Source organism: Vicugna pacos, unplaced genomic scaffold (assembly GCF_048564905.1).
Source record: "Vicugna pacos unplaced genomic scaffold, VicPac4 scaffold_197, whole genome shotgun sequence".
Lineage (NCBI taxonomy): Eukaryota > Metazoa > Chordata > Mammalia > Artiodactyla > Camelidae > Vicugna > Vicugna pacos.
Genome location: NW_027328876.1, coordinates 220,874 through 248,331, shown reverse-complemented (window position 1 = coordinate 248,331; position 27,458 = coordinate 220,874). Strand labels below are relative to the sequence as shown.

The window sequence follows — 27,458 nt, the reverse complement described above, 5'->3', positions numbered from 1 at the left end:
GGCCCAAACCTGGGAAAAGGCTTACCTGGGCTTGGTGAATTCTGGTCTGAATGGCTTGGGAATGCCCCTTGGGACGTGTGGATTCTCACGACCTCTACCAAGAACAGGAGCGTTTTGGTCAGCTCTGCCATCTCTTCTCTTGCAGATGTCAGGGACCTTGGACCCGTTCTTGGAGAAGAGAATTGAGGAACTTCCTCAAGTCCACGTTGGCACTCCGTATGTTTCTGCCAGTATCAGCGAGGATCAATATGTCTCATGAATGTCTTTTGAGCCTGGTATCCTCTACAGCTGTCTCCACGCCAGTATTCTCCATTGTAGCAGAACATCTCTCATCCATGTGTTCGCATCTCTCCTCAATCTGTGCAGCCAGCTTTTCGCCCAGCTTCTCTTCGTGTCTCCCCTAAAGTCGACTTCACCAGGACTGGGCAAGTCTGAAAGTACCTCGGAGCCTCACCAGTAAGCTGATGACAGGCAGATCTTCCACTGTCTGCTCTTAAAGGTTCTGGAAACTGACCTGTGAACTCAGGTCTTTGGGCAGCAGCAGTATCTCGAACTTACACAGCTTCCCGGACCAAACACCTAAGCCAAGCTCCACAGAGGGTGGCAGCCCCTCCATCACACTGATCCACCCACAGAACTCTGCCCGGTTACCTAGGATCCAACAGCCACAACAAGCCTCGCGGTACACACCAACATTCCACCTGGAATCCAACAGGCATCTGCCATCCCCAATGGCTGCTGCATCTTGTCAGTGTTGGGGGAGGGGCTGCATCCGACCAGAGGTTCCTAAGGTAAATGTGATTCTACCCACTAGCGTCCCATGGGCCTCTCTTCTTCCCTCTTTCCTTTTGTTCAGATCTGTATGCACAGAACCAATGGAGGGAAGTGGGTCCCTTTTTAGTTGATGGTTTCACACGTCTTTAAACTTTCTAACAGTTCACAGTACACAGAGACCCTCTAAAGGAGACTTATGTTCCTACAATATCCGTACACCCGGAATACATATGCGTCGCCTGATTTCTGCTGAAACACCCGCACTCTCAGGACATGGATCCATTTGTTTCATGGGGGCTGAAATTCCAAGAAATTAGACCAACCCCAATGTGCACTTTACTGTCTGTCTCTTTTGCTCTTAGTACACTTTGGCAGATCTACGTGCCTTTGTTATAGGCTTCTTACATTTCTTCTCTACTTAGCGTAGAATATGGCATTCCTTCATCCTGTTGGAAGACATACAAGTCTACATCACGGACTAGGAATCCATTTGATTCCAAATCGGCATTTGGCTTAGGTCACGATATGCTCTTATGAATCAATATTTACGAATATGAATGCACGCCTCTGATTTCCGAAGACAAGTGTGCTGAGTACATGCAAGCCGCGATACTGGGTCGATGCGTGCTGAATGATCCTTGACATCACCTTGAGTATTTTCTTTTGAATAATCATGATTCCCTTGGTATATGTCAGCCAACCGTACCCTTTTGGTGCTTGTTTGTTGGTTTGATTCTTTGTTGGTCTGCTTCTTGCTTGTTTTGCAAACACGTCAGGCCATGCATCTCTCCTTTCGCTTCAAACAGAGAGTCCAATAAGCTGATTCACTTAAGAGAGTGCTTCCAATCACCTATGATTTCCTGCTTCCCTCTCCCATCTTTAGGGTTTTGATGTCCTCCTTGCCTTCTTCTTGTTTCTTCTTTGCCACTCATGCTCTTCTTGCATTTCCAATAATGGTTTTCTTCTTTCCATTTCATCTTGCTGCTTTTCTATTCAGGGGAGTATTCTCAACCTTCCTTTTAGAAGAAGTTTTGAACGGCTGAATTCTTTTAAGATTTGCCGGTCTGTGGAATTCTCTAGCTCTGCCGTTATTAGAAATGGTGGTCATGGGGCATAGGCTACCCTAGGTGGCAGCATTTGGCCATTCAGGATATGGTCTGTGTCCTGGCACTCCTCCCTGTCCTGCAATATTGCTGCCGAGATATCAGCTGAAACCCCTCTGGAGGTTCCCTTGTGACTATGTTGTTTCCTCCAGGTGCATTTTAAATCACTGGGATATTCGTGAACTTTGTTGATTTGAATCATACAGCTGCTGGTAGGTCTATTGGGGTTCCACCTCCTTTGGATGCTGTGTAATTCCTGAATTCGCATAGATGATTCTTTCTTGGCTTTTAGCACGTTTCAGTCTGATTTTTCTACAGATACATCTTCAGACATTTTTTGGTTCTTTATCTCTTGCTTTTCCATCTGGGACTCTTATGAACTCTAGTCTTTCATGCCCTGTCTTAACCCAGGATTCAACAGCAATGTTTCATTGGTTTGCACTTGCTTTCCTATGTCTGCTTCTGACCGAGGGATTTCTGTTCCCCTGTCTTCACAGTAATTCACGTGTCCCTCTGCATTATCTAGTCTGCTAAGGACTGAATTTTAGCCCTGATATTATCACATCCATTGAGTTTTCTGATATTTTTTGGCTCGTCTTTAGACTTTCTCTTCCCCTTTTCTGATATTCTGCCTTTTGTGATTCTGAGACAATGTTGTTCTTCAGGGTTTTCCAGACCTCCATTTTCAACACTTGGTCTGGAGAGCGTTTTGCAGTCTAGTGGTTTGAAAGCTTATCTTCTGGGCCTTCAATATCTTTGGAACTGAAAATGGTACTTCCTGTTTCTTTTACTGTACTTCTTCATCTCTACTGCTCAGGTAATATCAGGTATCTAATGTAGACTTCTAGGGCTTTGTTAAGTGAAAATTTTAGACTCTTTTCTCTACGCAATTCCATGGGATTTCTGTGAGGACAACTTCTCGTAGACATTGATGCCATATTCTGTTCCTGTGTGTGTTGTCTGGTATATCTCCAATTGCTGGTGTTGCATTTGTTGTGATGAACATCCCATACTATTTCGATTAGCATAACTTCATTTTGATTACGCATATCTCACAATTCTGAAAGTGCGCAGGACACTTCCTCTTGTGGAAATGAGGCTTCTAAAGGTTCTCAGCTCTGCATTCTGCTCTATGTCATTTTGGAGTGTTTAAAACAAAGCAAACTGAGAGTGCGCTTGTGCTTTGTAGTGCCACGGGAATGTCCCAATGAAAGCAGTTCTTCCCAGAGTTTCTCTGTCTACTGAAACACCAGTGGAAGCTCATCCATGGATGTCACACATCAGGGCCTGCTGGAATGATCCCGCAGACCTACCTTGGTGTCCTCGGTGCCGTACCGTGCCGGTGCCATCCAAAATGTAGCATCCGCTTTTGGGAGATAATGCTGAAGGAAATGCTTCCTCTTCTCACGCTGTGGACTTCGACCACTCTTCCTTGTCCTCTCATCCTTGTGGCACGGGTGCACGAAGGCAACCACAGAGCTGTTGCGCATCCTGTGCCTCAAACCAAACCATAATCCCAGCCCAGGTTAGGAATGTAGCAGATCCTAAGGCTTTTCATTCTGATTTCAAACCCAAGGCCCCCTGGATCCCTCAGACCAGATGCACGATAGCTCTGATTCAGCCCCACACGTGCTCTATTGGCAAAATGCCCAATTGGTCCCTGGTCCTGCAGATGCACTGGCTGTGGCCATGGGACATATCAGTAATCTCCACCGCGCGACCAGTGTGGTTGCTTTATCATTGGTACACAGTTCGATTTGCTCTCTTGATTCGACCCACCACATCACACAATGCAGTCCAGATCCCTGAGACTCAGCGTGTGCCATCATCCGTAGCCCTATCCCTCACTGACCGTTGCCTCTGCTCCCTCAAATTTGGCAGCTCGGATCTTGGTCTCAGAATCAACTGTGGGGATATTTTGCGCTGGTTTCTTTGAGTTCTGTCAGCCAAGCATCTGCTGTGCACTCTTGTAAATCTCAGCACATCACCTTCAATCCCATGTCTCCTGTCCGCTTGAGAGTGTGCGTCCAAGGCAAACAGAGTTTCACCCTTGTTGCTCCATCACCAGGGGTCAGACCCTGCACTGGTTTCCATTCCCTGCTTTGCCTTCTCCTGCTTCCAGGTGTCCTGAGGCCTCATCCTGTCTTTGGAAGTAACAGACCTCTCTTCGGCAAGTGTCCTGTGCCAAGGGCTGGGTGAGTGGATGTTTCCATTGCTCTGTACATGGGAGCGAGTGAGTGCAGGTTGCACTTCTTCTCTGCTAACTGGGCATCGATGAATCAACACTATCCAGATACATTTCACAGAAATGTGATATTTGCTTAGCTCTTTGTTTCTATACAGCCTCGGTGGGAGGGATTGTCCGAAGACACCTGTTTTGACAGTGTGTTGATATCTCATTTGCAGTCTTTAAGAAGTTTAACAGAATTCATTTACATGTTTTGGGAGTATACGAAAATGAAGTTATTTTCTGAAACACACTGTATCCACCTAGAAGCCAGACTTGTCAATTTTGGTAACATTTTGTCAGCTCTACGGAAAACCTAGACAGAAAGAATGCAAACTTCCAGTCCAAACTGTTAAAGGGGTCATGTCAGCTCTTTACGATTGAAGCCTCCGAAACCAACAGGAACCATGAAATAACTATTGGAAACATGAAATAACCCCCAACCATGGATACACTTGTGCATGTGGTGCCCTTTACTCCCAATGACACCTACTGGCCAATGTTGGCATTTCAAGGGGTAACATCCCTCTCTAGGAAAATACAAGAGGAAAGAAACCAAATATATCCATTTAGGTTTGAATCCAAAAGCACCTAGAGGCATTATAGCTAGGACAACCCTGCTGCAGTTATGCTAGTCTATTGAGAACCAGGTGTTCTTCTATCAGTGATGAGAACGATTAATCATCCGATCATGTTGGGTAAAGCCATTTAACGCAACCAAGTCTGCACCCCCATGATATAGTGCCCCCGGGGGCTTGACTCAATTGAAAGACGATCCAGAGAAACTGTGTCTTTAATGTCATTGGCGACTTTTACAGTACAGTTCACTTTCTGACATGTACTATTTACCTATACTGTCTTGAAAAACTGAGGCCTAATACAGATTCAAGTTCAGTCAAAGATTCCCCTCACTTACCACACTCCCTTCACCCCAGGGAAGACATAAACACAACATTTGCTGAATCTAGCGGAAGGCCATCGTTTCTAGGTGTGAGCTAAGTATTCAATTCCTATCGATTTCAGCCGAGACTCTTTGACCTTTAAGGAGTTCACTGTTGTTCACAGAGTGTGAAGCTGGAGGAACTCTGATTCTAGGAGGGGCTTGCTCTTCTCGTAATGGCTTCATTGCAGCTCAGGTACTGATCCTTCCAAATGGATGCCTGAGTGGAGGGGAGGGAAGGGCAAGTGCTTGCTAGCTAGGCCCAAACCTGGGAAAAGGCTTACCTGGGCTTGGTGAATTCTGGTCTGAATGGCTTGGGAATGCCCCTTGGGACGTGTGGATTCTCACGACCTCTACCAAGAACAGGAGCGTTTTGGTCAGCTCTGCCATCTCTTCTCTTGCAGATGTCAGGGACCTTGGACCCGTTCTTGGAGAAGAGAATTGAGGAACTTCCTCAAGTCCACGTTGGCACTCCGTATGTTTCTGCCAGTATCAGCGAGGATCAATATGTCTCATGAATGTCTTTTGAGCCTGGTATCCTCTACAGCTGTCTCCACGCCAGTATTCTCCATTGTAGCAGAACATCTCTCATCCATGTGTTCGCATCTCTCCTCAATCCGTGCAGCCAGCTTTTCGCCCAGCTTCTCTTCGTGTCTCCTCTAAAGTCGACTTCACCAGGACTGGGCAAGTCTGAAAGTACCTCGGAGCCTCACCAGTAAGCTGATGACAGGCAGATCTTCCACTGTCTGCTCTTAAAGGTTCTGGAAACTGACCTGTGAACTCAGGTCTTTGGGCAGCAGCAGTATCTCGAACTTACACAGCTTCCCGGACCAAACACCTAAGCCAAGCTCCACAGAGGGTGGCAGCCCCTCCATCACACTGATCCACCCACAGAACTCTGCCCGGTTACCTAGGATCCAACAGCCACAACAAGCCTCGCGGTACACACCAACATTCCACCTGGAATCCAACCGGCATCTGCCATCCCCAATGGCTGCTGCATCTTGTCAGTGTTGGGGGAGGGGCTGCATCCGACTAGAGGTACCTAAGGTAAATGTGATTCTACCCACTAGCGTCCCATGGGCCTCTCTTCTTCCCTCTTTCCTTTTGTTCAGATCTGTATGCACAGAACCAATGGAGGGAAGTGGGTCCCTTTTTAGTTGATGGTTTCACACGTCTTTAAACTTTCTAACAGTTCACAGTACACAGAGACCCTCTAAAGGAGACTTATGTTCCTACAATATCCGTACACCCGGAATACATATGCGTCGCCTGATTTCTGCTGAAACACCCGCACTCTCAGGACATGGATCCATTTGTTTCATGGGGGCTGAAATTCCAAGAAATGAAACCAACCCCAATGTGCACTTTACTGTCTGTCTCTTTTGCTCTTAGTACACTTTGGCAGATCTACGTGCCTTTGTTATAGGCTTCTTACATTTCTTCTCTACGTAGCGTAGAATATGGCATTCCTTCATCCTGTTGGAAGACATACAAGTCTACATCACGGACTAGGAATCCATTTGATTCCAAATCGGCATTTGGCTTAGGTCACGATATGCTCTTATGAATCAATATTTACGAATATGAATGCACGCCTCTGATTTCCGAAGACAAGTGTGCTGAGTACATGCAAGCCGCGATACTGGGTCGATGCGTGCTGAATGATCCTTGACATCACCTTGAGTATTTTCTTTTGAATAATCATGATTCCCTTGGTATATGTCAGCCAACCGTACCCTTTTGGTGCTTGTTTGTTGGTTTGATTCTTTGTTGGTCTGCTTCTTGCTTGTTTTGCAAACACGTCAGGCCATGCATCTCTCCTTTCGCTTCAAACAGAGAGTCCAATAAGCTGATTCACTTAAGAGAGTGCTTCCAATCACCTATGATTTCCTGCTTCCCTCTCCCATCTTTAGGGTTTTGATGTCCTCCTTGCCTTCTTCTTGTTTCTTCTTTGCCACTCATGCTCTTCTTGCATTTCCAATAATGGTTTTCTTCTTTCCATTTCATCTTGCTGCTTTTCTATTCAGGGGAGTATTCTCAACCTTCCTTTTAGAAGAAGTTTTGAACGGCTGAATTCTTTTAAGATTTGCCGGTCTGTGGAATTCTCTAGCTCTGCCGTTATTAGAAATGGTGGTCATGGGGCATAGGCTACCCTAGGTGGCAGCATTTGGCCATTCAGGATATGGTCTGTGTCCTGGCACTCCTCCCTGTCCTGCAATATTGCTGCCGAGATATCAGCTGAAACCCCTCTGGAGGTTCCCTTGTGACTATGTTGTTTCCTCCAGGTGCATTTTAAATCACTGGGATATTCGTGAACTTTGTTGGTTTGAATCATACAGCTGCTGGTAGGTCTATTGGGGTTCCACCTCCTTTGGATGCTGTGTAATTCCTGAATTCGCATAGATGATTCTTTCTTGGCTTTTAGCACGTTTCAGTCTGATTTTTCTACAGATACATCTTCAGACATTTTTTGGTTCTTTATCTCTTGCTTTTCCATCTGGGACTCTTATGAACTCTAGTCTTTCATGCCCTGTCTTAACCCAGGATTCAACAGCAATGTTTCATTGGTTTACACTTGCTTTCCTATGTCTGCTTCTGACCGAGGGATTTCTGTTCCCCTGTCTTCACAGTCATTCACGCGTCCCTCTGCATTATCTAGTCTGCTAAGAACTGAATTTTAGCCCTGATATTATCACATCCATTGAGTTTTCTGATATTTTTTGGCTCGTCTTTAGACTTTTTCTTCCCCTTTTCTGATATTCTGCCTTTTGTGATTCTGAGACAATGTTGTTCTTCAGGGTTTTCCAGACCTCCATTTTCAACACTTGGTCTGGAGAGCGTTTTGCAGTCTAGTGGTTTGAAAGCTTATCTTCTGGGCCTTCAATATCTTTGGAACTGAAAATGGTACTTCCTGTTTCTTTTACTGTACTTCTTCATCTCTACTGCTCAGGTAATATCAGGTATCTAATGTAGACTTCTAGGGCTTTGTTAAGTGAAAATTTTAGACTCTTGTCTCTACGCAATTCCATGGGATTTCTGTGAGGACAACTTCTCGTAGACATTGATGCCATATTCTGGTCCTGTGTGTGTTGTCTGGTATATCTCCAATTGCTGGTGTTGCATTTGTTGTGATGAACATCCCATACTATTTCGATTAGCATAACTTCATTTTGATTACGCATATCTCACAATTCTGAAAGTGCGCAGGACACTTCCTCTTGTGGAAATGCGGCTTCTAAAGGTTCTCAGCTCTGCATTCTGCTCTATGTCATTTTGGAGTGTTTAAAACAAAGCAAACTGAGAGTGCGCTTGTGCTTTGTAGTGCCACGGGAATGTCCCAATGAAAGCAGTTCTTCCCAGAGTTTCTCTGTCTACTGAAACACCAGTGGAAGCTCATCCATGGATGTCACACATCAGGGCCTGCTGGAATGATCCCGCAGACCTACCTTGGTGTCCTCGGTGCCGTACCGTGCCGGTGCCATCCAAAATGTAGCATCCGCTTTTGGGAGATAATGCTGAAGGAAATGCTTCCTCTTCTCACGCTGTGGACTTCGACCACTCTTCCTTGTCCTCTCATCCTTGTGGCACGGGTGCACGAAGGCAACCACAGAGCTGTTGCGCATCCTGTGCCTCAAACCAAACCATAATCCCAGCCCAGGTTAGGAATGTAGCAGATCCTAAGGCTTTTCATTCTGATTTCAAACCCAAGGCCCCCTGGATCCCTCAGACCAGATGCACGATAGCTCTGATTCAGCCCCACACGTGCTCTATTGGCAAAATGCCCAATTGGTCCCTGGTCCTGCAGATGCACTGGCTGTGGCCATGGGACATATCAGTAATCTCCACCGCGCGACCAGTGTGGTTGCTTTATCATTGGTACACAGTTCGATTTGCTCTCTTGATTCGACCCACCACATCACACAATGCAGTCCAGATCCCTGAGACTCAGCGTGTGCCATCATCCGTAGCCCTATCCCTCACTGACCGTTGCCTCTGCTCCCTCAAATTTGGCAGCTCGGATCTTGGTCTCAGAATCAACTGTGGGGATATTTTGCGCTGGTTTCTTTGAGTTCTGTCAGCCAAGCATCTGCTGTGCACTCTTGTAAATCTCAGCACATCACCTTCAATCCCATGTCTCCTGTCCGCTTGAGAGTGTGCGTCCAAGGCAAACAGAGTTTCACCCTTGTTGCTCCATCACCAGGGGTCAGACCCTGCACTGGTTTCCATTCCCTGCTTTGCCTTCTCCTGCTTCCAGGTGTCCTGAGGCCTCATCCTGTCTTTGGAAGTAACAGACCTCTCTTCGGCAAGTGTCCTGTGCCAAGGGCTGGGTGAGTGGATGTTTCCATTGCTCTGTACATGGGAGCGAGTGAGTGCAGGTTGCACTTCTTCTCTGCTAACTGGGCATCGATGAATCAACACTATCCAGATACATTTCACAGAAATGTGATATTTGCTTAGCTCTTTGTTTCTATACAGCCTCGGTGGGAGGGATTGTCCGAAGACACCTGTTTTGACAGTGTGTTGATATCTCATTTGCAGTCTTTAAGAAGTTTAACAGAATTCATTTACATGTTTTGGGAGTATACGAAAATGAAGTTATTTTCTGAAACACACTGTATCCACCTAGAAGCCAGACTTGTCAATTTTGGTAACATTTTGTCAGCTCTACGGAAAACCTAGACAGAAAGAATGCAAACTTCCAGTCCAAACTGTTAAAGGGGTCATGTCAGCTCTTTACGATTGAAGCCTCCGAAACCAACAGGAACCATGAAATAACTATTGGAAACATGAAATAACCCCCAACCATGGATACACTTGTGCATGTGGTGCCCTTTACTCCCAATGACACCTACTGGCCAATGTTGGCATTTCAAGGGGTAACATCCCTCTCTAGGAAAATACAAGAGGAAAGAAACCAAATATATCCATTTAGGTTTGAATCCAAAAGCACCTAGAGGCATTATAGCTAGGACAACCCTGCTGCAGTTATGCTAGTCTATTGAGAACCAGGTGTTCTTCTATCAGTGATGAGAACGATTAATCATCCGATCATGTTGGGTAAAGCCATTTAACGCAACCAAGTCTGCACCCCCATGATATAGTGCCCCCGGGGGCTTGACTCAATTGAAAGACGATCCAGAGAAACTGTGTCTTTAATGTCATTGGCGACTTTTACAGTACAGTTCACTTTCTGACATGTACTATTTACCTATACTGTCTTGAAAAACTGAGGCCTAATACAGATTCAAGTTCAGTCAAAGATTCCCCTCACTTACCACACTCCCTTCACCCCAGGGAAGACATAAACACAACATTTGCTGAATCTAGCGGAAGGCCATCGTTTCTAGGTGTGAGCTAAGTATTCAATTCCTATCGATTTCAGCCGAGACTATTTGACCTTTAAGGAGTTCACTGTTGTTCACAGAGTGTGAAGCTGGAGGAACTCTGATTCTAGGAGGGGCTTGCTCTTCTCGTAATGGCTTCATTGCAGCTCAGGTACTGATCCTTCCAAATGGATGCCTGAGTGGAGGGGAGGGAAGGGCAAGTGCTTGCTAGCTAGGCACAAACCTGGGAAAAGGCTTACCTGGGCTTGGTGAATTCTGGTCTGAATGGCTTGGGAATGCCCCTTGGGACGTGTGGATTCTCACGACCTCTACCAAGAACAGGAGCGTTTTGGTCAGCTCTGCCATCTCTTCTCTTGCAGATGTCAGGGACCTTGGACCCGTTCTTGGAGAAGAGAATTGAGGAACTTCCTCAAGTCCACGTTGGCACTCCGTATGTTTCTGCCAGTATCAGCGAGGATCAATATGTCTCATGAATGTCTTTTGAGCCTGGTATCCTCTACAGCTGTCTCCACGCCAGTATTCTCCATTGTAGCAGAACATCTCTCATCCATGTGTTCGCATCTCTCCTCAATCCGTGCAGCCAGCTTTTCGCCCAGCTTCTCTTCGTGTCTCCTCTAAAGTCGACTTCACCAGGACTGGGCAAGTCTGAAAGTACCTCGGAGCCTCACCAGTAAGCTGATGACAGGCAGATCTTCCACTGTCTGCTCTTAAAGGTTCTGGAAACTGACCTGTGAACTCAGGTCTTTGGGCAGCAGCAGTATCTCGAACTTACACAGCTTCCCGGACCAAACACCTAAGCCAAGCTCCACAGAGGGTGGCAGCCCCTCCATCACACTGATCCACCCACAGAACTCTGCCCGGTTACCTAGGATCCAACAGCCACAACAAGCCTCGCGGTACACACCAACATTCCACCTGGAATCCAACCGGCATCTGCCATCCCCAATGGCTGCTGCATCTTGTCAGTGTTGGGGGAGGGGCTGCATCCGACCAGAGGTTCCTAAGGTAAATGTGATTCTACCCACTAGCGTCCCATGGGCCTCTCTTCTTCCCTCTTTCCTTTTGTTCAGATCTGTATGCACAGAACCAATGGAGGGAAGTGGGTCCCTTTTTAGTTGATGGTTTCACACGTCTTTAAACTTTCTAACAGTTCACAGTACACAGAGACCCTCTAAAGGAGACTTATGTTCCTATAATATCCGTACACCCGGAATACATATGCGTCGCCTGATTTCTGCTGAAACACCCGCACTCTCAGGACATGGATCCATTTGTTTCATGGGGGCTGAAATTCCAAGAAATGAAACCAACCCCAATGTGCACTTTACTGTCTGTCTCTTTTGCTCTTAGTACACTTTGGCAGATCTACGTGCCTTTGTTATAGGCTTCTTACATTTCTTCTCTACGTAGCGTAGAATATGGCATTCCTTCATCCTGTTGGAAGACATACAAGTCTACATCACGGACTAGGAATCCATTTGATTCCAAATCGGCATTTGGCTTAGGTCACGATATGCTCTTATGAATCAATATTTACGAATATGAATGCACGCCTCTGATTTCCGAAGACAAGTGTGCTGAGTACATGCAAGCCGCGATACTGGGTCGATGCGTGCTGAATGATCCTTGACATCACCTTGAGTATTTTCTTTTGAATAATCATGATTCCCTTGGTATATGTCAGCCAACCGTACCCTTTTGGTGCTTGTTTGTTGGTTTGATTCTTTGTTGGTCTGCTTCTTGCTTGTTTTGCAAACACGTCAGGCCATGCATCTCTCCTTTCGCTTCAAACAGAGAGTCCAATAAGCTGATTCACTTAAGAGAGTGCTTCCAATCACCTATGATTTCCTGCTTCCCTCTCCCATCTTTAGGGTTTTGATGTCCTCCTTGCCTTCTTCTTGTTTCTTCTTTGCCACTCATGCTCTTCTTGCATTTCCAATAATGGTTTTCTTCTTTCCATTTCATCTTGCTGCTTTTCTATTCAGGGGAGTATTCTCAACCTTCCTTTTAGAAGAAGTTTTGAACGGCTGAATTCTTTTAAGATTTGCCGGTCTGTGGAATTCTCTAGCTCTGCCGTTATTAGAAATGGTGGTCATGGGGCATAGGCTACCCTAGGTGGCAGCATTTGGCCATTCAGGATATGGTCTGTGTCCTGGCACTCCTCCCTGTCCTGCAATATTGCTGCCGAGATATCAGCTGAAACCCCTCTGGAGGTTCCCTTGTGACTATGTTGTTTCCTCCAGGTGCATTTTAAATCACTGGGATATTCGTGAACTTTGTTGATTTGAATCATACAGCTGCTGGTAGGTCTATTGGGGTTCCACCTCCTTTGGATGCTGTGTACTTCCTGAATTCACATAGATGATTCTTTCTTGGCTTTCAGCACGTTTCAGTCTGATTTTTCTACAGATACATCTTCAGACATTTTTTGTTTCTTTATCTCTTGCTTTTCCATCTGGGACTCTTATGAACTCTAGTCTTTCATGCCCTGTCTTAACCCAGGATTCAACAGCAATGTTTCATTGGTTTGCACTTGCTTTCCTATGTCTGCTTCTGACCGAGGGATTTCTGTTCCCCTGTATTCACAGTCATTCACGCATCCGTCTGCATTATCTAGTCTGCTAAGTACTGAATTTTAGGCCTGATATTATCACATCCATTGAGTTTTCTGATATTTTTTGGCTCGTCTTTAGACTTTCTCTTCCCCTTTTCTGATATTCTGCCTTTTGTGATTCTGAGACAATGTTGTTCTTCAGGGTTTTCCAGACCTCCATTTTCAACACTTGGTCTGGAGAGCGTTTTGCAGTCTAGTGGTTTGAAAGCTTATCTTCTGGGCCTTCAATATCTTTGGAACTGAAAATGGTACTTCCTGTTTCTTTTACTGTACTTCTTCATCTCTACTGGTCAGGAAATATCAGGTATCTAATGTAGACTTCTAGGGATTTGTTAAGTGAAAATTTTAGACTCTTGTCTCTACGCAATTCCATGGGATTTCTGTGAGGACAACTTCTCCTAGACATTGATGCCATATTCTGTTCCTGTGTGTGTTGTCTGGTATATCTCCAATTGCTGGTGTTGCATTTGTTGTGATGAACATCCCATACTATTTCGATTAGCATAACTTCATTTTGATTACGCATATCTCACAATTCTGAAAGTGCGCAGGACACTTCCTCTTGTGGAAATGAGGCTTCTAAAGGTTCTCAGCTCTGCATTCTGCTCTATGTCATTTTGGAGTGTTTAAAACAAAGCAAACTGAGAGTGCGCTTGTGCTTTGTAGTGCCACGGGAATGTCCCAATGAAAGCAGTTCTTCCCAGAGCTTCTCTGTCTACTGAAACATCAGTGGAAGCTCATCCATGGATGTCACACATCAGGGCTTGCTGAAATGATCCCGCAGACCTACCTTGGTGTCCTCGGTGCCGTACCGTGCCGGTGCCATCCAAAATGTAGCATCCGCTTTTGGGAGATAATGCTGAAGGAAATGCTTCCTCTTCTCACGCTGTGGACTTGGACCACTCTTCCTTGTCCTCTCATCCTTGTGGCACGGGTGCACGAAGGCAACCACAGAGCTGTTGCGCATCCTGTGCCTCAAACCGAACCATAATCCCAGCCCAGGTTAGGAATGTAGCAGATCCTAAGGCTTTTCATTCTGATTTCAAACCCAAGGCCCCCTGGATCCCTCAGACCAGATGCACGATAGCTCTGATTCAGCCCCACACGTGCTCTATTGGCAAAATGCCCAATTGGTCCCTGGTCCTGCAGATGCACTGGCTGTGGCCATGGGACATATCGGTAATCTCCAGCGCGCGACCAGTGTGGTTGCTTTATCATTGGTACACAGTTCGGTTTGCTCTCTTGATTCGACCCACCACATCCCACAATGCAGTCCAGATCCCTGAGACTCAGCGTGTGCCATCATCCGTAGCCCTATCCCTCACTGACCGTTGCCTCTGCTCCCTCAAATTTGACAGCTCGGATCTTGGTCTCAGAATCAACTGTGGGGATATTTTGCGCTGGTTTCTTTGAGTTCTGTCAGCCAAGCATCTGCTGTGCACTCTTGTAAATCTCAGCACATCACCTTCAATCCCATGTCTCCTGTCCGCTTGAGAGTGTGCGTCCAAGGCAAACAGAGTTTCACCCTTGTTGCTCCATCACCAGGGGTCAGACCCTGCACTGGTTTCCATTCCCTGCTTTGCCTTCTCCTGCTTCCAGGTGTCCTGAGGCCTCATCCTGTCTTTGGAAGTAACAGACCTCTCTTCGGCAAGTGTCCTGTGCCAAGGGCTGGGTGAGTGGATGTTTCCATTGCTCTGTACATGGGAGCGAGTGAGTGCAGGTTGCACTTCTTCTCTGCCAACTGGGCATCGATGAATCAACACTATCCAGATACATTTCACAGAAATGTGATATTTGCTTAGCTCTTTGTTTCTATACAGCCTCGGTGGGAGGGATTGTCCGAAGACACCTGTTTTGACAGTGTGTTGATATCTCATTTGCAGTCTTTAAGAAGTTTAACAGAATTCATTTACATGTTTTGGGAGTATACGAAAATGAAGTTATTTTTTGAAACACACTGTATCGACCTAGAAGCCAGACTTGTCAATTTTGGTAACATTTTGTCAGCTCTACGGAAAACCTAGACAGAAAGAATGCAAACTTCCAGTCCAAACTGTTAAAGGGGTCATGTCAGCTCTTTACGGTTGAAGCCTCCGAAACCAACAGGAACCATGAAATAACTATTGGAAACATGAAATAACCCCCAACCTTGGATACACTTGTGCATGTGGTGCCCTTTACTCCCAATGACACCTACTGGCCAATGTTGGCATTTCAAGGGGTAACATCCCTCTGTAGGAAAATACAAGAGGAAAGAAACCTAATATATCCATTTAGGTTTGAATCCAAAAGCACCTAGAGGCATTATAGCTAGGACAACCCTGCTGCAGTTATGCTAGTCTTTTGAGAACCAGGTGTTCTTCTATGAGTGATGAGAACGATTAATCATCCGATCATGTTGGGTAAAGCCATTTAACTCAACCAAGTCTGCACCCCCATGATATAGTGCCCCCGGGGGCTTGACTCAATTGAAAGACGATCCACAGAAGCTGTGTCTTTAATGTCATTGGCGACTTTTACAGTACAGTTCACTTTCTGACATGTACTATTTACCTATACTGTCTTGAAAAACTGAGGCCTAATACAGATTCAAGTTCAGTCAAAGATTCCCCTCACTTACCACACTCCCTTCACCCCAGGGAAGACATAAACACAACATTTGCTGAATCTAGCGGAAGGCCATCGTTTCTAGGTGTGAGCTAAGTATTCAATTCCTATCGATTTCAGCCGAGACTATTTGACCTTTAAGGATTTCACTGTTGTTCACAGAGTGTGAAGCTGGAGGAACTCTGATTCTAGGAGGGGCTTGCTCTTCTCGTAATGGCTTCACTGCAGCTCAGGTAGTGATCCTTCCAAATGGATGCCTGAGTGGAGGGGAGGGAAGGGCAAGTGCTTGCTAGCTAGGCCCAAACCTGGGAAAAGGCTTACCTGGGCTTGGTGAATTCTGGTCTGAATGGCTTGGGAATGCCCCTTGGGACGTGTGGATTCTCACGACCTCTACCAAGAACAGGAGCGTTTTGGTCAGCTCTGCCATCTCTTCTCTTGCCGATGTCAGGGACCTTGGACCCGTTCTTGGAGAAGAGAATTGAGGAACTTCCTCAAGTCCACGTTGGCACTCCGTATGTTTCTGCCAGTATCAGCGAGGATCAATATGTCTCATGAATGTCTTTTGAGCCTGGTATCCTCTACAGCTGTCTCCACGCCAGTATTCTCCATTGTAGCAGAACATCTCTCATCCATGTGTTCGCATCTCTCCTCAATCCGTGCAGCCAGCTTTTCGCCCAGCTTCTCTTCGTGTCTCCCCTAAAGTCGACTTCACCAGGACTGGGCAAGTCTGAAAGTACCTCGGAGCCTCACCAGTAAGCTGATGACAGGCAGATCTTCCACTGTCTGCTCTTAAAGGTTCTGGAAACTGACCTGTGAACTCAGGTCTTTGGGCAGCAGCAGTATCTCGAACTTACACAGCTTCCCGGACCAAACACCTAAGCCAAGCTCCACAGAGGGTGGCAGCCCCTCCATCACACTGATCCACCCACAGAACTCTGCCCGGTTACCTAGGATCCAACAGCCACAACAAGCCTCGCGGTACACACCAACATTCCACCTGGAATCCAACCGGCAACTGCCATCCCCAATGGCTGCTGCATCTTGTCAGTGTTGGGGAAGGGGCTGCATCCGACCAGAGGTTCCTAAGGTAAATGTGATTCTACCCACTAGCGTCCCATGGGCCTTTCTTCTTCCCTCTTTCCTTTTGTTCAGATCTGTATGCACAGAACCAATGGAGGGAAGTGGGTCCCTTTTTAGTTGATGGTTTCACACGTCTTTAAACTTTCTAACAGTTCACAGTACACAGAGACCCTCTAAAGGAGACTTACGTTCCTATAATATCCGTACACCCGGAATACATATGCGTCGCCTGATTTCTGCTGAAACACCCGCACTCTCAGGACATGGATCCATTTGTTTCATGGGGGCTGAAATTCCAAGAAATGAAACCAACCCCAATGTGCACTTTACTGTCTGTCTCTTTTGCTCTTAGTACACTTTGGCAGATCTACGTGCCTTTGTTATAGGCTTCTTACATTTCTTCTCTACGTAGCGTAGAATATGGCATTCCTTCATCCTGTTGGAAGACATACAAGTCTACATCACGGACTAGGAATCCATTTGATTCCAAATCGGCATTTGGCTTAGGTCACGATATGCTCTTATGAATCAATATTTACGAATATGAATGCACGCCTCTGATTTCCGAAGACAAGTGTGCTGAGTACATGCAAGCCGCGATACTGGGTCGATGCGTGCTGAATGATCCTTGACATCACCTTGAGTATTTTCTTTTGAATAATCATGATTCCCTTGGTATATGTCAGCCAACCGTACCCTTTTGGTGCTTGTTTGTTGGTTTGATTCTTTGTTGGTCTGCTTCTTGCTTGTTTTGCAAACACGTCAGGCCATGCATCTCTCCTTTCGCTTCAAACAGAGAGTCCAATAAGCTGATTCACTTAAGAGAGTGCTTCCAATCACCTATGATTTCCTGCTTCCCTCTCCCATCTTTAGGGTTTTGATGTCCTCCTTGCCTTCTTCTTGTTTCTTCTTTGCCACTCATGCTCTTCTTGCATTTCCAATAATGGTTTTCTTCTTTCCATTTCATCTTGCTGCTTTTCTATTCAGGGGAGTATTCTCAACCTTCCTTTTAGAAGAAGTTTTGAACTGCTGAATTCTTTTAAGATTTGCCGGTCTGTGGAATTCTCTAGCTCTGCCGTTATTAGAAATGGTGGTCATGGGGCATAGGCTACCCTAGGTGGCAGCATTTGGCCATTCAGGATATGGTCTGTGTCCTGGCACTCCTCCCTGTCCTGCAATATTGCTGCCGAGATATCAGCTGAAACCCCTCTGGAGGTTCCCTTGTGACTATGTTGTTTCCTCCAGGTGCATTTTAAATCACTGGGATATTCGTGAACTTTGTTGATTTGAATCATACAGCTGCTGGTAGGTCTATTGGGGTTCCACCTCCTTTGGATGCTGTGTACTTCCTGAATTCACATAGATGATTCTTTCTTGGCTTTCAGCACGTTTCAGTCTGATTTTTCTACAGATACATCTTCAGACATTTTTTGTTTCTTTATCTCTTGCTTTTCCATCTGGGACTCTTATGAACTCTAGTCTTTCATGCCCTGTCTTAACCCAGGATTCAACAGCAATGTTTCATTGGTTTGCACTTGCTTTCCTATGTCTGCTTCTGACCGAGGGATTTCTGTTCCCCTGTCTTCACAGTCATTCACGCATCCCTCTGCATTATCTAGTCTGCTAAGGACTGAATTTTAGCCCTGATATTATCACATCCATTGAGTTTTCTGATATTTTTTGGCTCGTCTTTAGACTTTCTCTTCCCCTTTTCTGATATTCTGCCTTTTGTGATTCTGAGACAATGTTGTTCTTCAGGGTTTTCCAGACCTCCATTTTCAACACTTGGTCTGGAGAGCGTTTTGCAGTCTAGTGGTTTGAAAGCTTATCTTCTGGGCCTTCAATATCTTTGGAACTGAAAATGGTACTTCCTGTTTCTTTTACTGTACTTCTTCATCTCTACTGGTCAGGTAATATCAGGTATCTAATGTAGACTTCTAAGGCTTTGTTAAGTGAAAATTTTAGACTCTTGTCTCTACGCAATTCCATGGGATTTCTGTGAGGACAACTTCTCCTAGACATTGATGCCATATTCTGTTCCTGTGTGTGTTGTCTGGTATATCTCCAATTGCTGGTGTTGCATTTTTTGTGATGAACATCCCATACTATTTCGATTAGCATAACTTCATTTTGATTACGCATATCTCACAATTCTGAAAGTGCGCAGGACACTTCCTCTTGTGGAAATGAGGCTTCTAAAGGTTCTCAGCTCTGCATTCTGCTCTATGTCATTTTGGAGTGTTTAAAACAAAGCAAACTGAGAGTGCGCTGGTGCTTTGTAGTGCCACGGGAATGTCCCAATGAAAGCAGTTCTTCCCAGAGCTTCTCTGTCTACTGAAACATCAGTGGAAGCTCATCCATGGATGTCACACATCAGGGCCTCCTGGAATGATCCCGCAGACCTACCTTGGTGTCCTCGGTGCCGTACCGTGCCGGTGCCATCCAAAATGTAGCATCCGCTTTTGGGAGATAGTGCTGAATGAAATGCTTCCTCTTCTCACGCTGTGGACTTGGACCACTCTTCCTTGTCCTCTCATCCTTGTGGCACGGGTGCACGAAGGCAACCACAGAGCTGTTGCGCATCCTGTGCCTCAAACCAAACCATAATCCCAGCCCAGGTTAGGAATGTAGCAGATCCTAAGGCTTTTCATTCTGATTTCAAACCCAAGGCCCCCTGGATCCCTCAGACCAGATGCACGATAGATCTGATTCAGCCCCACACGTGCTCTATTGGCAAAATGCCCAATTGGTCCCTGGTCCTGCAGATGCAGTGGCTGTGGCCATGGGACATATCGGTAATCTCCACCGCGCGACCAGTGTGGTTGCTTTATCATTGGTACACATTTCGGTTTGCTCTCTTGATTCGACCCACCACATCCCACAATGCACTCCAGATCCCTGAGACTCAGCGTGTGCCATCATCCGTAGCCCTATCCCTCACTGACCGTTGCCTCTGCTCCCTCAAATTTGGCAGCTCGGATCTTGGTCTCAGAATCAACTGTGAGGATATTTTGCGCTGGTTTCTTTGAGTTCTGTCAGCCAAGCATCTGCTGTGCACTCTTGTAAATCTCAGCACATCACCTTCAATCCCATGTCTCCTGTCCGCTTGAGAGTGTGCGTCCAAGGCAAACAGAGTTTCACCCTTGTTGCTCCATCCCCAGGGGTCAGACCCTGCACTGGTTTCCATTCCCTGCTTTGCCTTCTCCTGCTTCCAGGTGTCCTGAGGCCTCATCCTGTCTTTGGAAGTAACAGACCTCTCTTCGGCAAGTGTCCTGTGCCAAGGGCTGGGTGAGTGGATGTTTCCATTGCTCTGTACATGGGAGCGAGTGAGTGCAGGTTGCACTTCTTCTCTGCCAACTGGGCATCGATGAATCAACACTATCCAGATACATTTCACAGAAATGTGATATTTGCTTAGCTCTTTGTTTCTATACAGCCTCGGTGGGAGGGATTGTCCGAAGACACCTGTTTTGACAGTGTGTTGATATCTCATTTGCAGTCTTTAAGAAGTTTAACAGAATTCATTTACATGTTTTGGGAGTATACGAAAATGAAGTTATTTTTCGAAACACACTGTATCGACCTAGAAGCCAGACTTGTCAATTTTGGTAACATTTTGTCAGCTCTACGGAAAACCTAGACAGAAAGAATGCAAACTTCCAGTCCAAACTGTTAAAGGGGTCATGTCAGCTCTTTACGGTTGAAGCCTCCGAAACCAACAGGAACTATGAAATAACTATTGGAAACATGAAATAACCCCCAACCTTGGATACACTTGTGCATGTGGTGCCCTTTACTCCCAATGACACCTACTGGCCAATGTTGGCATTTCAAGGGGTAACATCCCTCTCTAGGAAAATACAAGAGGAAAGAAACCAAATATATCCATTTAGGTTTGAATCCAAAAGCACCTAGAGGCATTATAGCTAGGACAACCCTGCTGCAGTTATGCTAGTCTTTTGAGAACCAGGTGTTCTTCTATGAGTGATGAGAACGATTAATCATCCGATCATGTTGGGTAAAGCCATTTAACTCAACCAAGTCTGCACCCCCATGATATAGTGCCCCCGGGGGCTTGACTCAATTGAAAGACGATCCACAGAAGCTGTGTCTTTAATGTCATTGGCGACTTTTACAGTACACTTCACTTTCTGACATGTACTATTTACCTATACTGTCTTGAAAAACTGAGGCCTAATACAGATTCAAGTTCAGTCAAAGATTCCCCTCACTTACCACACTCCCTTCACCCCAGGGAAGACATAAACACAACATTTGCTGAATCTAGCGGAAGGCCATCGTTTCTAGGTGTGAGCTAAGTATTCAATTCCTATCGATTTCAGCCGAGACTATTTGACCTTTAAGGAGTTCACTGTTGTTCACAGAGTGTGAAGCTGGAGGAACTCTGATTCTAGGAGGGGCTTGCTCTTCTCGTAATGGCTTCACTGCAGCTCAGGTACTGATCCTTCCAAATGGATGCCTGAGTGGAGGGGAGGGAAGGGCAAGTGCTTGCTAGCTAGGCCCAAACCTGGGAAAAGGCTTACCTGGGCTTGGTGAATTCTGGTCTGAATGGCTTGGGAATGCCCCTTGGGACGTGTGGATTCTCACGACCTCTTCCAAGAACAGGAGCGTTTTGGTCAGTTCTGCCATCTCTTCTCTTGCAGATGTCAGGGACCTTGGACCCGTTCTTGGAGAAGAGAATTGAGGAACTTCCTCAAGTCCACGTTGGCACTCCGTATGTTTCTGCCAGTATCAGCGAGGATCAATATGTCTCATGAATGTCTTTTGAGCCTGGTATCCTCTACAGCTGTCTCCACGCCAGTATTCTCCATTGTAGCAGAACATCTCTCATCCATGTGTTCGCATCTCTCCTCAATCCGTGCAACCAGCTTTTCGCCCAGCTTCTCTTCGTGTCTCCCCTAAAGTCGACTTCACCAGGACTGCGCAAGTCTGAAAGTACCTCGGAGCCTCACCAGTAAGCTGATGACAGGCAGATCTTCCACTGTCTGCTCTTAAAGGTTCTGGAAACTGACCTGTGAACTCAGGTCTTTGGGCAGCAGCAGTATCTCGAACTTACACAGCTTCCCGGACCAAACACCTAAGCCAAGCTCCACAGAGGGCGGCAGCCCCTCCATCACACTGATCCACCCTCAGAACTCTGCCCGGTTACCTAGGATCCAACAGCCACAACAAGCCTCGCGGTACACACCAACATTCCACCTGGAATCCAACCGGCAACTGCCATCCCCAATGGCTGCTGCATCTTGTCAGTGTTGGGGGAGGGGCTGCATCCGACCAGAGGTTCCTAAGGTAAATGTGATTCTACCCACTAGCGTCCCATGGGCCTCTCTTCTTCCCTCTTTCCTTTTGTTCAGATCTGTATGCACAGAACCAATGGAGGGAAGTGGGTCCCTTTTTAGTTGATGGTTTCACACGTCTTTAAACTTTCTAACAGTTCACAGTACACAGAGACCCTCTAAAGGAGACTTATGTTCCTATAATATCCGTACACCCGGAATACATATGCGTCGCCTGATTTCTGCTGAAACACCCGCACTCTCAGGACATGGATCCATTTGTTTCATGGGGGCTGAAATTCCAAGAAATGAAACCAAACCCAATGTGCACTTTACTGTCTGTCTCTTTTGCTCTTAGTACACTTTGGCAGATCTACGTGCCTTTGTTATAGGCTTCTTACATTTCTTCTCTACGTAGCGTAGAATATGGCATTCCTTCATCCTGTTGGAAGACATACAAGTCTACAACACGGACTAGGAATCCATTTGATTCCAAATCGGCATTTGGCTTAGGTCACGATATGCTCTTATGAATCAATATTTACGAATATGAATGCACGCCTCTGATTTCCGAAGACAAGTGTGCTGAGTACATGCAAGCTGCGATACTGGGTCGATGCGTGCTGAATGATCCTTGACATCACCTTGAGTATTTTCTTTTGAATAATCATGATTCCCTTGGTATATGTCAGCCAACCGTACCCTTTTGGTGCTTGTTTGTTGGTTTGATTCTTTGTTGGTCTGCTTCTTGCTTGTTTTGCAAACACGTCAGGCCATGCATCTCTCCTTTCGCTTCAAACAGAGAGTCCAATAAGCTGATTCACTTAAGAGAGTGCTTCCAATCACCTATGATTTCCTGCTTCCCTCTCCCATCTTTAGGGTTTTGATGTCCTCCTTGCCTTCTTCTTGTTACTTCTTTGCCACTCATGCTCTTCTTGCATTTCCAATAATGGTTTTCTTCTTTCCATTTCATCTTGCTGCTTTTCTATTCAGGGGAGTATTCTCAACCTTCCTTTTAGAAGAAGTTTTGAACTGCTGAATTCTTTTAAGATTTGCCGGTCTGTGGAATTCTCTAGCTCTGCCGTTATTAGAAATGGTGGCCATGGGGCATAGGCTACCCTAGGTGGCAGCATTTGGCCATTCAGGATATGGTCTGTGTCCTGGCACTCCTCCCTGTCCTGCAATATTGCTGCCGAGATATCAGCTGAAACCCCTCTGGAGGTTCCCTTGTGACTATGTTGTTTCCTCCAGGTGCATTATAAATCACTGGGATATTCGTGAACTTTGTTGATTTGAATCATACAGCTGCTGGTAGGTCTATTGGGATTCCACCTCCTTTGGATGCTGTGTACTTCCTGAATTCGCATAGATGATTCTTTCTTGGCTTTCAGCACGTTTCAGTCTGATTTTTCTACAGATACATCTTCAGACATTTTTGTTTCTTTATCTCTTGCTTTTCCATCTGGGACTCTTATGAACTCTAGTCTTTCATGCCCTGTCTTAACCCAGGATTCAACAGCAATGTTTCATTGGTTTGCACTTGCTTTCCTATGTCTGCTTCTGACCGAGGGATTTCTGTTCCCCTGTCTTCACAGTCATTCACGCGTCCCTCTGCATTATCTAGTCTGCTAAGTACTGAATTTTAGCCCTGATATTATCACATCCTTTGAGTTTTCTGATATTTTTTGGCTCGTCTTTAGACTTTCTCTTCCCCTTTTCTGATATTCTGCCTTTTGTGATTCTGAGACAATGTTGTTCTTCAGGGTTTTCCAGACCTCCATTTTCAACACTTGGTCTGGAGAGCGTTTTGCAGTCTAGTGGTTTGAAAGCTTATCTTCTGGGCCTTCAATATCTTTGGAACTGAAAATGGTACTTCCTGTTTCTTTTACTGTACTTCTTCATCTCTACTGGTCAGGTAATATCAGGTATCTAATGTAGACTTCTAGGGCTTGGTTAAGTGAAAAATTTAGACTCTTGTCTCTACGCAATTCCATGGGATTTCTGTGAGGACAACTTCTCCTAGACATTGATGCCATATTCTGGTCCTGTGTGTGTTGTCTGGTATATCTCCAATTGCTGGTGTTGCATTTGTTGTGATGAACATCCCATACTATTTCGATTAGCATAACTTCATTTTGATTACGCATATCTCACAATTCTGAAAGTGCGCAGGACACTTCCTCTTGTGGAAATGAGGCTTCTAAAGGTTCTCAGCTCTGCATTCTGCTCTATGTCATTTTGGAGTGTTTAAAACAAAGCAAACTGAGTGTGCGCTTGTGCTTTGTAGTGCCACGGGAATGTACAAATGAAAGCAATTCTTCCCAGAACTTCTCTGTCTACTGAAACACCAGTGGAAGCTCATCCATGGATGTCACACATCAGGGCCTGCTGGAATGATCCCGCAGACCTACCTTGGTGTCCTCGGTGCCGTACCGTGCCGGTGCCAACCAAAATGTAGCATCCGCTTTTGGGAGATTGTGCTGAAGGAAATGCTTCCTCTTCTCACGCTGTGGACTTGGACCACTCTTCCTTGTCCTCTCATCCTTGTGGCACGGGTGCATGAAGGCAACCACAGAGCTGTTGCGCATCCTGTGCCTCAAACCAAACCATAATCCAAGCCCAGGTTAGAAATGTAGCAGATCCTTAGGCTTTTCATTCTGATTTCAAACCCAAGGCCCCCTGGATCCCTCAGACCAGATGCACGATAGCTCTGATTCAGCCCCACACGTGCTCTATTGGCAAAATGCCCAATTGGTCCCTGGTCCTGCAGATGCACTGGCTGTGGCCATGGGACATATCGGTAATCTCCACCGCGTGACCAGTGTGGTTGCTTTATCATTGGTACACAGTTCGGTTTGCTCTCTTGATTCGACCCACCACATCCCACAATTCACTCCAGATCCCTGAGACTCAGCGTGTGCCATCATCCGTAGCCCTATCCCTCACTGACCGTTGCCTCTGCTCCCTCAAATTTGGCAGCTCGGATCTTGGTCTCAGAATAAACTGTGGGGATATTTTGCGCTGGTTTCTTTGAGTTCTGTCAGCCAAGCATCTGCTGTGCACTCTTGTAAATCTCAGCACATCACCTTCAATCCCATGTCTCCTGTCCGCTTGAGAGTGTGCGTCCAAGGCAAACAGAGTTTCACCCTTGTTGCTCCATCACCAGGGGTCAGACCCTGCACTGGTTTCCATTCCCTGCTTTGCCTTCTCCTGCTTCCAGGTGTCCTGAGGCCTCATCCTGTCTTTGGAAGTAACAGACCTCTCTTCGGCAAGTGTCCTGTGCCAAGGGCTGGGTGAGTGGATGTTTCCATTGCTCTGTACATGGGAGCGAGTGAGTGCAGGTTGCACTTCTTCTCTGCCAACTGGGCATCGATGAATCAACACTATCCAGATACATTTCACAGAAATGTGATATTTGCTTAGCTCTTTGTTTCTATACAGCCTCGGTGGGAGGGATTGTCCGAAGACACCTGTTTTGACAGTGTGTTGATATCTCATTTGCAGTCTTTAAGAAGTTTAACAGAATTCATTTACATGTTTTGGGAGTATACAAAAATGAAGATATTTTTTGAAACACACTGTATCGACCTAGAAGCCAGACTTGTCAATTTTGGTAACATTTTGTCAGCTCTACGGAAAACCTAGACAGAAAGAATGCAAACTTCCAGTCCAAACTGTTAAAGGGGTCATGTCAGCTCTTTACGGTTGAAGCCTCCGAAACCAACAGGAACCATGAAATAACTATTGGAAACATGAAATAACCCCCAACCTTGGATACACTTGTGCATGTGGTGCCCTTTACTCCCAATGACACCTACTGGCCAATGTTGGCATTTCAAGGGGTAACATCCCTCTCTAGGAAAATACAAGAGGAAAGAAACCAAATATATCCATTTAGGTTTGAATCCAAAAGCACCTAGAGGCATTATAGCTAGGACAACCCTGCTGCAGTTATGCTAGTCTATTGAGAACCAGGTGTTCTTCTATCAGTGATGAGAACGCTTAATCATCCGATCATGTTGGGTAAAGCCATTTAACGCAACCAAGTCTGCACCCCCATGATATAGTGCCCCAGGGGGCTTGACTCTATTGAAAGACGATCCACAGAAGCTGTGTCTTTAATGTCATTGGCGACTTTTACAGTACAGTTCACTTTCTGACATGTACTATTTACCTATACTGTCTTGAAAAACTGAGGCCTAATACAGATTCAAGTTCAGTCAAAGATTCCCCTCACTTACCACACTCCCTTCACCCCAGGGAAGACATAAACACAACATTTGCTGAATCTAGCGGAAGGCCATCGTTTCTAGGTGTGAGCTAAGTATTCAATTCCTATCGATTCCAGCCGAGAATGTTTGACCTTTAAGGAGTTCACTGTTGTTCACAGAGTGTGAAGCTGGAGGAACTCTGATTCTAGGAGGGGCTTGCTCTTCTCGTAATGGCTTCATTGCAGCTCAGGTACTGATCCTTCCAAATGGATGCCTGAGTGGAGGGGAGGGAAGGGCAAGTGCTTGCTAGCTAGGCACAAACCTGGGAAAAGGCTTACCTGGGCTTGGTGAATTCTGGTCTGAATGGCTTGGGAATGCCCCTTGGGACGTGTGGATTCTCACGACCTCTTCCAAGAACAGGAGCGTTTTGATCATCTCTGCCATCTCTTCTCTTGCAGATGTCAGGGACCTTGGACCAGTTCTTGGAGAAGAGAATTGAGGAACTTCCTCAAGTCCACGTTGGCACTCCGTATGTTTCTGCCAGTATCAGCGAGGATCAATATGTCTCATGAATGTCTTTCGAGCCTGGTATCCTCTACAGCTGTCTCCACGCCAGTATTCTCCATTGTAGCAGAACATCTCTCATCCATGTGTTCGCATCTCTCCTCAATCCGTGCAGCCAGCTTTTCGCCCAGCTTCTCTTCGTGTCTCCCCTAAAGTCGACTTCACCAGGACTGGGCAAGTCTGAAAGTACCTCGGAGCCTCACCAGTAAGCTGATGACAGGCAGATCTTCCACTGTCTGCTCTTAAAGGTTCTGGAAACTGACCTGTGAACTCAGGTCTTTGGGCAGCAGCAGTATCTCGAACTTACACAGCTTCCCGGACCAAACACCTAAGCCAAGCTCCACAGAGGGCGGCAGCCCCTCCAGCACACTGATCCACCCACAGAACTCTGCCCGGTTACCTAGGATCCAACAGCCACAACAAGCCTCGCGGTACACACCAACATTCCACCTGGAATCCAACCGGTAACTGCCATCCCCAACGGCTGCTGCATCTTGTCAGTGTTGGGGGAGGGGCTGCATCCGACGAGAGGTTCCTAAGGTAAATGTGATTCTACCCACTAGCGTCCCATGGGCCTCTCTTCTTCCCTCTTTCCTTTTGTTCAGATCTGTATGCACAGAACCAATGGAGGGAAGTGGGTCCCTTTTTAGTTGATGGTTTCACACGTCCTTAAACTTTCTAACAGTTCACAGT

At 46.1% G+C, this 27,458-nt stretch overlaps 3 long non-coding RNA genes across 4 annotated transcripts; all 3 read left to right on the top strand.

Moving 5' to 3' along the window:
- The first annotated feature begins 608 nt into the window (after positions 1-608).
- On the top strand, positions 609-5,650 carry LOC140695367 (uncharacterized). Its single transcript, XR_012071097.1, has 3 exons — positions 609-791; positions 4,000-4,072; positions 5,449-5,650. It is a non-coding gene; the product is annotated as an uncharacterized lncRNA (long non-coding RNA).
- Positions 5,651-16,548: 10,898 nt separating this feature from the next.
- On the top strand, positions 16,549-21,616 carry LOC140695366 (uncharacterized). Of its 2 annotated transcripts, none has more exons than XR_012071095.1 (4): positions 16,549-16,700; positions 19,909-19,981; positions 21,079-21,149; positions 21,358-21,616. It is a non-coding gene; the product is annotated as an uncharacterized lncRNA (long non-coding RNA). The 2 variants fall into 2 exon arrangements; XR_012071096.1 differs by having other exon boundaries at positions 21,037-21,149.
- Positions 21,617-21,843: 227 nt separating this feature from the next.
- On the top strand, positions 21,844-26,859 carry LOC140695373 (uncharacterized). The gene is made up of 3 exons (XR_012071105.1): positions 21,844-22,003; positions 25,211-25,283; positions 26,660-26,859. It is a non-coding gene; the product is annotated as an uncharacterized lncRNA (long non-coding RNA).
- The last annotated feature ends 599 nt before the right edge of the window (positions 26,860-27,458 follow it).